The following is a 12,001-nucleotide window of genomic DNA, read 5'->3' on the forward strand; positions in this document are numbered from 1 at the left end:
TTTACTTTCCCCGTTGAAAGGCTATGGGAGATGGAATTGGACATTCCCCTTACTGGAAGGCAGGTAGGCTCTGGTAAAACCCCAGTTGGCTCTTGTAAAACTGTTTCCCTTGAGGGAAGGCCTTGCGAAGAACAGAGAGCTCTGAGCTATTTCAAAATGGTATCTCTTCCCTTTCCCCTATCAGAAGCATGAGAGAATTTCTCTCAGATCTTCACAGCAAAAACCTGGTAGGGTTTCTGGAGATAAAACTCAAGAAAGTGTGGGGTCCTCGTAAGACTGGCCCCTCTTAGAGTTTTTACCTGTCAAGCTAGTTCATGCTGAGACTCCAGAAATTTGTCAATTACAGTTTAAAGTGTTCCTAGAAATATTGGCTTCAGTTTGGTATTCCACTTCTGGGATTCTCCAATTAAGTTCTATGTTTCTTCAGTTTTGGGGCAGCAGTTTGCTCTGTGACCTCAATTCTCTGATGAATGTAAAAAGAATTGTTGATTTTCAGTTTGTTCAGCATTTTTCTTTTTCTTTTTAAAATTTATTTTATTTTTGGTCACAAAAAATGTTAAATGCATTTAAAAAGACTAAGATCATAGAAAATATGTTCTCTGACCAAAATAACAGAAGGGAATTTAGAAAATTCACGAGTGTGTGTAAATTAAACAGCACTCTTCTAAGTAAACAATGGGTAAAAAGAAAATTCACAGGGAAATTAGAGAGTACTTTGAGATAAAAATCAAAGAGCAACTTATCAAAATTTATAGGATGCAGGGCTCATGCAATGCTCAGAGGAAAATTTATACTCGTAAACACCTATATTAAAAATAAGAAAAACCTCAAATCAGTAACATAAACTTCTACCTTAGGAAAAGAGAAAAAGAAGAGCAAACTAAACCAAAAGCAAATATTAAGTAGGAAATAACACAGAATACAACATAAATATATGAAATAGGGGATTAAAAAACAATAGCGAAAATCAAAAAATCCAAAAGTTGATTCCTTAATAAAGATCAGCAGGGGCACGGTAAAACAGTTGCTACTTCTATTACCCTGGAGTGGGCTTTGAGGAGAGAGCCATCCTCTTCTTTTTCCAGTCTCTGCTGGTGACTCTCTTTGTGTCACGGCAATTGAGTGTCTGGCATGTGAGGAAAATGGAGTAATCAGGCCCCCTCGCCTGGATCCAGTTGGGGGTGGTGCAGCCCCTTCCTTGTAAACAAGTTGTGTGTGGGTGGAGTTAGTGGGCATGAGGGCCAATGTATCCTTTTCTTTTTGTTGCTATTCTTGTGTTCTTCAGAGTTTGGTGGAGCAGAGGCTGGATGGCAGAGCTGAAGTCTAACAATGGAGCATGTTTACTTTGCTGGCAGCTATTCAATTTTATTTTGGACTTTGCCAGTAGCAGTTGAGTTCTCAGTTTTTCTCCGGACTTTGCTGGTAGCAGTGGAGTTTCTGAGTTTCTTCTTGGACTGCTTAGTTCTTACATGTGTGTGTGCTGAATAAAGACTACTCTTTCTTCAACCCATGGCTCCAAGGACCTTTTTTCCGGTTACCTAGCTCGTAGACCTGCGTGTGAAGGGTTTGTGGCCCTGTCTGGACAAGGGCTTGAGGGGTCTGTGAGCTCCAGATCCAGCCCTAGCTCTTCAGGCGGGTCGTCTGCATGGCGGCTGTGGCTACTGCTCTGGTATCCAGCCGCTTTTGCAGCAGCTGTGGCTGTGGTGGGCCAACTGCAAGGAAGTGGTGTTTTTGGAATGCTCCATGCCTGCTTCTGGGTGGGGATGCTGCCCTCGGCTCCTGCCCAGGGCCCTGGGTGTGCTGTGTTTCTTGCCTGCTTGTGGGCAGAAGGGGCTGCCCTCTGTTTAGCGTTTTTATTGTTGTAAGGATGGGAGTGATGACTTCCAAACTCTTCATGTGTCAAGTGAGAAACTGGAAATTCCCGTCTTTTTTCTTTGCAAAAGAACAAGTGTCTTTGGCATATCTTCAAATCTAGTCACTCTCTATGTCTTACACTCTGCTGTATGTGACTCCCCTGGCTCTTGCAGCATCCGGCTTGAAGCCTGTGAACCTCCTGTTCCCATGTGGACCTACTGAATTCCCTCAGGGTCCCCTGCACACTCGCCTTTGAGGGACTTCCCTTTGCTGCATTTCTGGGATAGATCCACTGTTAACAAGTTTCATTTCCTCCTATTTTTCTTCTTTGTTTGCTTGAGTATATCTTTAAGTACTTTGCTTAGAGAGGGTGAGTGGCAAGAAAACTCAGATTTCTCATATGAATAAAAATGTCATTTTACCTTTCCCTTCCCTAATTGATAGCTTGATTGGGTATCTGGAGTTCGACATACTTTTCAGTGTGGCTAATGAGGTCTGGTGCCAATATGATTATAATTTCTTTAGAGAGGTCATTTTTTTTTTTAAATACTAGAAATTTTTAGAATCTTCTTTTTTACTATGGGTATTCTGAAATTTCGCAAATAGGTGTTTAGGTGCAGACTTCTTCTCATTCATTTGCTCAGCACCCGGGGAGCTCTTCCAATCTGAAATTCATTTCTCTTCAATGCTGGTAAATGTTTTATTCTTTCTTTGGAAATTTCCAACCCCTTATTTTTCTGAAGCTTGATTGTTTATTCATGACTAATAATAAAGGGCAAGGTTTGATTGAGCTAATAGTCAATGTGCGTTTTCTTCTACTGCTGTTTAAGTAGAACTGTTTTTTCTCTATGCTTCTCACCTAAATGAGAACTCTGCATTGTTGACTGGCCACTTTCTTTTCAGATTATGTAGGCAGCAGCCAGCAAAGGGATCCTTAATTGCCCAAATGAGTGCCTTAATCTGGGAGTACCAACTCCTACCCTGGAAGTTAATTGGATCAGTGAAGACCTCTGCTCGTGCGCTACATAAAGTATTTTGCCTGCGAATACATACCCAGCAGGGAGCTGGGTGGTTGAGATAGGGACTGGTGACAGTAACTGGCAGAGGTTTCCCCATAGTTAATCCCCTTGTGTTCTGACCCATTCTCACTTCCAGTCTCAGGACCTGCTGACTCCCAACTTTAAGTCTTTGAAGTTCAGCCATTAGGCTCAACTTTCAACTTCATTACATCCAGAATTTCCCCCAGTTTTACTTATCAAACTACTTCAATCCACTTTCTGTCTCCTAGAAATTTGTTGAAATCCTTTGCTGGGAACCATGCTCCGTTCTTTGAATTGAGATTGTTCTGTTCATGTTGTATGTTTATTACACTATTTGGACAGAGTCTTTGGTAAATGAGGAAAATGAATATAGATCTTTAGTCCGTCTCCTTGAACCCACAATCGTAGTTATTTAAAATTTGTTAGTTGTCTAAATGATATATGAAATAGTCTTATTGTAAAATTCAAGCAAAACACAATTACATAGAATAAAAAGTTAAAATCTGCCTTTATCTCTCACCCACTTTCCCTCTACCTTCTCCTCATCAGTTGACTTTACCATATGTAAACCCCTTCACCACCCACCAGCTGCCTCATATATAACCATGGTTAATAGTTTGGTTTATATCTTAGTAGAAATTTTTCAATACATTTTGAATCAAATGTAATTATAAAGGTTTGTTTCATTTTATAATAAGTGCACTTGTAATCCATGTATTATTTATGTAGCTTGCTTTTTCAGATGACTATTAAATAATATATATATTTTTATCTCTAGTTATAATGAAATAATTTTATTCCTCCAAATTAACTTGTTTAAATTTGGATTGAATTCTTTCCCTAAAGATAGCTATTTTGGATATCACATCTGATATCACTTCATAATTATCTGCTAATCATTTTGTAATTTAGAACCTACTTATTTTTAGTTAAATTATTATTCTTAAGCATTTTTCCCTTTCTCAGTGAATTGCATAAAAAATAAAAGGTCTAGTTTCCTTTAAATCAATGCATTTTAGCCTTTGTTATCTTTTTTGTAATATTTATTAGAACATAATTGATTGTATGTATCTGTGGGGTACAGAGTTGAATAGCAATAACTATGTGCAATATGTGATGCTCAAATCAGAATAATTAGTATACTCAGCATTGTATGATGTAATCATTTTTCGTGCCCCTTTACCAATTTCTTGCTAACCTCTCTTCACCTCCCCTTTTCCCATCTGTGGTGCCCTCAGTTCTGTTCTCTCCATTTGACAGTTCAATGAATTATTGTGATTGTTGTATCTTTCTTTCTTCCTTTTTTATTTTTTTATTGTTTTAGCTCTCACTTATGAGTGAGGATATGCAGTATTTCCTTTTCTGTGCTTAGCTTATTTCACTTAACATAATTTTCTCTAAGTTCATCCAGATTGTGAATGGCAGATTTTCATTCTTTTATAGCAGAGTAGTATTCCATTGTGCATATATACCACAGTTTCCTTATCCAGTTGTCCGTTGATGGACATTTAACGGTTCCATCTTGGCTATTGTAAATAGAGCTGCAATAAACATGGGAGTGCAGGTATCCCTTTGACATGATGATTTCCATTCCTTTGGGTATATACCCAGTATTTGTTATATTAATTTTTATAAAAGAGGAAATTGCAGCTCAGAAATATTGGGATTTTCCAAGGTCATGTGGATAATAAACAGCACAGGGGCTTCCTGACTCCTAGAACAGTGTTCGCTAGCCAGGTTGTGCTTCCTTGGTAATTGAAAACCCTACCACCCCCAGGAGAAAAATCTACCAACAAATATGAATGGTCCTTTAAACTGGAACAAAATATACCTCATGTAAGTAACAGGTAAGAAGGAGTTTATATGAGAAATATATCCAGTAGCTCTAGGCATATGCACAATTAAAAATTCTCATTCCATAAGCAAAAATAATCTGAACAGTGTGCATAAATCTTTTCCGGGAAGACTTTCCTGACAACCTGCACATCCCCTCCTCTTAGCCAGCCCGGAGAGTTAACCACTTCCTTTTGTAAACTTTAAAGTTGTGCATTTGATTCTGAATTATGATTTGTTTACACATCCCTCTCCTTTCTTGGTATTAAACTCCTTGATTATAGGGACTTTGTCTTGGTCATGCCTGAACCCAAGCACCTAGGGCAGTACATAGCATATGGAAGGTGCTTACTAAATGTTTCTTGAATGAATGGACACTTCGTATTACTAGGCTAAGTTTTTTAAATTTGACCCCTGAGGATAATTAACTATGGGCTGTGGCAAATATTAATTCTATGAATAACCTTACAGGGAGAAGATTCTGAGTAGTTCTCATAACAATTATGAGACAGGACAGTGCAATACCTTATTACTTAAAGGAAGCTTGGAAGGAAGATCCCATTTGTTTTTTCACATTTCTGAATTTGTTATCAGAAAACACCATGGTTTTAGACCTTGTGCAAGGAATAAGCACACTACCCAATGAAAACATGCAACTGTGTTTTGGGGTGACTATGTTTTTAACATCTCCCTTGCTAAACAGCACCCCTCACCTTTTGTCTATTTATTTTAAAGCGTATGTATATCCCAGAGTTTTCAATGAACTAAAAACTTAGCTTTAATTATATTTTGCTTTCACTGTTTTTAACGTGTTTATAGTAAACCTTGCATTTATGGTAAATGACAATTTTCCAGTTGTGATCTTAGCATAAATTTTCCTTTAATGTTAAAGTAGTTTATATTCTAAAGTGAGCCAATTCAAATAAATATAAATAAATGATGGTGCAGGAGGTACGTGTATATGATAATAATTGTGGTAGTTGTCTCTGAATGGCTGAAATTTGGGGTACACTGGTTACAGCATAAGGTTAGAGCTGGCATCTAATTCTAGCAACACATCAACCAAGGCTAAATGTGTGCAGCTGGAGAATGTAAATTGGTAGATTTGGTGTGACTCCTAAGTGGGATGTGGGTGGAGAACCAGAACCGCTAGCTTGAGATAAAGGGGGAGCCTTGTCGGAGTCCTTGTAGCTTTAGGAAGACCAGGGCTGTGAGGGGTCCAAGCTTGAGCCCAGAAAGACATTCATAGCAGACTGTTCACGAGTCTCAGTTTCTTCATCTCTCATTCACTGTTCCATGTACTCCAGTCTGGCTTTTACCCATCCCATATTACTCTGCCAATATAGCTCTCACGTATTCAATAATCGCCCTCCCAGGACATTTACCAATACTCATCTTACTTGACCTTTCACTTTTGCTGTGTATTTTCTCTCCACCCCTCCTCACACACTCCTTTTCTGTGGCTTCCATGGCACCCCTTTCTTCTGGCTGGCCTTTAAGCTGTATGGGTTCAGAAAGGCAGCCAAAGAGATATAAATCACCTATGCAAGCTGATTCTTCTCTGCCAAGTCACCTCTTTCCTAGAATCCAGACCCAGCTACCTGATTATCTTCTTGACAGCTTCATCTCAATGACCTCTGAAAGTTGTATCCAAATCAGCTCTTGAATTGTCCTCTTTCTACTCCCTGACGACCCTATCAAACCTAGTCTTTCCTTTCTATTTTCTTTCTTAGTAAATGTTGCCATATTTTGCACATCACCAAAGTCAGAAAACTAGAGTTACTCTAATACCTCCTGGACCCTTACATCCTATATCCCCAAGTTTTGTAAGTTTTATTGCTTAAGTGTCTCTCACAGTTCTCTCTCCCTCTGGATCATCATTATTGCCATTGCCCTATTCAAGCTACCATCTGCTCCCATGAACCACTGCAATGGCTTCAATGCCCCCACTCCCTATTTTTCTTCCCTCTGTTTCACCTTCTCCCATTATGTTGTTCACCCTGCAGTGAGGGTTCATTTTGAATATGACCACCCTGCTCCCTTGCTTGAAAATCTTGTTGGTTTCTCATTGCCCTTAGGATAAGATCCAAATCCTTAATGTAAACTGTAAGGCCCTGTGTAGTCAGACCCCAGCACTTCCCTTCAGGCTCCATCCCACTCCCCACTTCTATCTCCTTGCTCACTGAACTTCATCCTAATTAGTCTCGCTCTGTACATGCTGTTCCTTCTGTCTGAGATGCCTCTTCTGTTCTCCTCCCGTCCTTCCACACCCAACAACCTCAAATGTCCTCTCAAGGGGTCACTCCCTCAGAGAAAATTTACCTCTCCTCCCTGATTACAGCAAACCTTCCTGTGATGAGCTAATATATGCCTTCCCTTCATGGTACTTAATCACAGTAATAATTTTACCTCTATTTGTGAGTTTGTTAGTCTAGGTTTGTCTTTTCTGCTAGACCATACATTCCCTAAAGGGTGCCCAGACCATTTTTTTTTTTGTTCATGTGAGTCTTTACCTTTTAGATAAAACTCTGGCACATACCAGGTGCTTAATAAACAGGTCTGGAATAAACACAGAACAAAGGAAGGCAATGGAGTTGGTGCTGGAAGAATGTGAGGGTAGTGGGATATGAGTAAGCAAAGGGTAAATGATCTTTATCTTCATCGTTATTTAGCTGTGGTTCCTCCTGGTGAGGATGAGAAGCTTTTCTCTCTAATGTATTGAGACTGGAGATACTAGAGAAAGTTGAGATTAAGAATACCTGGTGGCATTGCTCCTTTGAACATTTCTATTCCCTATGTGGGGCTAGGGCTAATGTCTGGAATCCTGTCGACATCACCAATTGTCTAGCTCTTAATCCTGTTCATGATGCCAATTGTAAAGCTAGGCGACCACACCAGTTGTTGGGCTCTTTTCCCTGCTGGTTATCCTGCCGACTGGGCTGATTTTTGAGCTAGGGCTAGGTCTGGAGCTCCCAGACCCCTCAAGCCCATTCACAGACTAGGTCACAAACACTTCATATGCCAGGCTGGGTCACCAGACCCCTTCATGCAGGTCTGTGAGCTAGGTAACCGGCCAAAAGGTCCTTGGAAGCTGTAGGTTGGAAAGCATGGCTGCACCAGGCAGACACCCGAGGCTGACGCCCACCCGCCTGCTTCACCAAACTGTCTCTCTCTCTCTCTCTCTCTGAAGAACATAAGAATAGCAACAAAGCTAAAAAGATACATTGGCACGCATGCACACTAACTCCGCACACACACACAATTTGCTTACAAAGGATGTGCTAAAACCACACCCAACTGGACCTGAGGTGAGGGCCTTGACCAAACTATTCTATTTTCCCAACACCCTGTTTTGTACTTTTCTTTGTGGGCTAAGTTTTGGGGGTGAGAGTACAGTTATAGAAAATGGTTAATTATGGGAATTGAAATATAGAGGTTTTGCTTGATAAAAAATATTCTCATTGATTGGGAATACTTAAAAGCCATTTCTATATTCAAATGAATAGGTGGGCATAAATTAAATCTTTTGTAAGATACTCACAAAAAGTGAATCTCTGTTCACTTAAAAACCAACCATTTGTGTGCAAGTAAAATTGCCTGTCATGGTTTGAAAGGATTATTTATGGTTTCTAAACATTCATCTCTCCCAACTCAGCTCATATATTGTCTTCACAAAATGGAAATTTAATTCCATTAGAATGTTCTATTGTCCAATATATATGCTTTATTATAATCTATTGTAACAAGATTACATTCAATTGCCCCACTTACTGTATTAAAAAATGACAAAGTATATCAACCAGTTTTTAACTTTTTCCTATAATACATACTGGTGACTGTGACTAATACAATTGGTGATCACCTCAAAAAATAATCAGAAACAGTAATGTTTTGCATTGACCTGAGAAGAAAATAGTTCATGGTAATGTAGAATAGAATAATAACGAAAAATGATTATACAATACACTCTCCAAGGATAAAGCTTTGTAAGGTGGAAAACAGAAGGGTAGAGTTTCTGTATCATTTCTCTGTATTTGAATTTTAGGCATAGTTTCTTCAGTTTATATTGAATTGTATTAAGTTAGATGTTAAACATGGATCATTTAAGTAAAAGATTGAATGAATATTATTATTTTTTCTAACTGTAAACTTCTGGAATTCCTTAATTACTGAGGTATGTCTCTGTAACTATGAGATGATGCTGGCTGGGGGTGAGAGACAGACAGATCTGACAAAATGGTCTCAAAGATGCCATGTTCCCAGGAAATTAGGATACAAAGAAGCAACCAGACTGTAAGGTACCTGTCAGATTTCAGAAATTTGCTCTGTGATGCTGTTTGGCCAAATGCTTGCTTCATCGGAGGAAACACCATCTGCTTTAGGCATTACTCACACTGAGAGGTGCATGTGCGGTAATGAAGAGGAGATATTGCATAGGCTATTACCAACAAAAAAAAGGCTTCAAAGAATTTGACACTGTACATGAACATATAATTAGGAGGGACACCCAGAGTCAAAAATTTGAAGAAAAATGTACATATTAGGTATTAAAAAATGATTTTATTTTTAAAGACCAGTTCGTATTTTTTAGACAAGAGCTATCTGTAGAATTTTAAATGCTGGTGTCTTCCTCTCTCTTTGCCTTCTTCCACTACTGACTTTGAGAGTAATCCATTTAGTATGTGGGTATGTTCTTTCACCATGACCTTTGAATCAGAATGTGTGTGGTTCTCCACAGCTGTTCCTCTCTGCATAAGCGAGTGCATCAGGGAGGTTTTGTGCCCTCAGCCTATTGGCTTTACCAGGAATGAAGTCACTGATTAAAACTGCATGTTTGTATCTCATCTTTGCATTGTATTCTGAGAGACACACCATGGAACTAATGCACTGTCATCCTTCCCTCAGTTTTTGTTTGTAGCTTCAAGAAAAATAATCTTTGCTGTCAGGGAAGAAAGCTTTATTTTCAGGTAAAAGGCACAACCATGGCAAGTCTTGGGATTATTATAAAACTTGTCAAACAATGGCAAGCTTTATTAAGATGTCATGATAACCCATCTTAATTCTCAGGAGACTGGCAATTATTCCTCAATTTTAATGACAGTGGAGATAAATTGTGATCAAAAGATTTAAAAAGCGTTATTGCTTGGGCTCCTGAGGAACTCAACATGGTCTACGTAGGTGCTTAGGAGATTTATTTTTGTAATAAAATGTCAAAGTTTTATAATGTTTATTACTCCTTTTCTCCTAAACCATTAAGAACAATTGGTATTAATGATTTTGCAGTTTTGCTTTTGAAAAGAGCATATGTATATGGGAAAATAATTTATAATTTTAGCTGTTTGATGGACTAGACTAATTCAGGGAAATCAATCACAAATTTATTTCAGGTCACATTTCTTCCCGAAATGTAGTCTGCAAACTCGACGAGAGAAGGGACTGTGACTGTTTTGTTCATCTATGGTTTTCTACAGTCTGGGACATATTACGCATCCAATGAATATATATGCAAGTACATAAGAATAAACAAACTGTTTTTCTTCTCTCACATCACAACAATAAATACAGAAGACTTGTGTGATTGGATGTGTGGGGTTCTTTCCCCATATACCAAGCGAGCAATCAGTTAATTCTGCAGTGGACACCAGCCGGGTATTCTCTAATTCAATTAAATTCGGACACTATCTACCACCCCACCTCCAATTTTGATGCCAATCTCAAGCTCCAGATTGTTGTACCTGTGCTTCTCACAGACTGGCTGTAAACTGGGGCTCCCATGACTCTCTTGTTGGATTTGATTAATTTGCTAGAGTGGCTCACAGAACTTGGGGAAGCACTTATTATGTTACCCATTTCTTATAAAGGATATTCCAAAGGATACAATTAAAGAGATGCATAGGGTAAGGTATGGGGGAAGGTTCACAGAGCTTCCGTGCCCTCCTTGGGTGCGCCAGCCTCCAGGAACATCCACGTGTTCAGTTATCTGGAAGCTCTCCTAACCCAGTCCTTTTGGGTTTTTATGGAGGCTTTGTTACATAGGCATGATTGACTAATCACTGGCCATTGGTGATCAACTTAACCTACAGCTCTTCTCCCCTCCCTGGAGGTTGGAGGTGAGCTTAAAGTCCCAACTGTCTAATCCTGCTTTGGTCTTTCTGGGGACCAGCTCCAATCCTGAAGCTACCTAGGGGCTGTCAGCCACCAGTCACCTCATCAGCATACAAAAACCATCACTTTAAAGATTCGAAGGATTTTAGGAGTTGTATGTCAGGAAACCAAGAAATGAGGACAAGACCAAATATATATTTCATAATATCACAATATGTTGTTTGGATGGTTGAATGAATAATAAATAAAGGCAGACTGCTGACCAGTATTATTTAGTAGATGGCACATGCAATGAAGAATTATTGAGTCTATTTTCTTCATGCTCAGCATCATGTAGTATGTTATGAAGATATAAAATATAGGGTCCTGCTGACCTTATTAGACAGGGGAGGGTAAAAAAAAGCTGCAGCAGTATAATATAACTTCTCCATGATGACTGAACTGAGGAAAAGGCAGTTCTGTTCGATGTCAAGTAAAAACTGCTGAAAAGATTTTCAAAGATGGTTTGTGCTACAAGTACTTTGCTTTGTGAAATAGATGTACTTGTAAAAAGTTGTGTTAGTTCAAAATATATTTTAATGCTTAAGGGGAAATTTCTATGTAAAGCAATTCCTATTTAAGAATTCCTTGTAAAACTATGACAATAATGGAATCATTCTGTATGTAACTCAAGATTTTATCCTTTGGAGAAGCATAAAATACAGAACAGTAGTACAAAGAACACAATGTTATTTATGATAAAACTAAAGATTCCTTTTATTTTGCCATACATGCTTTCCATAATGAAATTCTTATAGAGTGCTATCAGAATCACATCTTTCTTTACAAGTGGAATGAAAATTTTGCAATATGAGGCAAAATAAGCCTAATTTTATCAGTCTTCTGTAAGGTGTCTTTTTACTTTGTTTTTTTTTCCATGAGCTTCTTGGTCTAAAGTCAGGATGGGTCTACCCATCTATGCATAAAAATCTATATATAAAATCTGAGTTTTGTTTTTATAACTATAGCTATATTTATGTAGATCTATCAATTCATTTATCTACAGTAGTCCCCCTTATAAATGCTTTTGCTTTCCACGGTTTCAGTTACCTGTGGTCAACTGTGATATGAAAATATTAAATGAAAAATTCCAGAAATAAACAACTGATAAGTTTCAAATTATGTGCCTT

The sequence above is a fragment of the Cynocephalus volans genome, chromosome 2, assembly GCF_027409185.1.
Source record: "Cynocephalus volans isolate mCynVol1 chromosome 2, mCynVol1.pri, whole genome shotgun sequence".
NCBI lineage: Eukaryota > Metazoa > Chordata > Mammalia > Dermoptera > Cynocephalidae > Cynocephalus > Cynocephalus volans.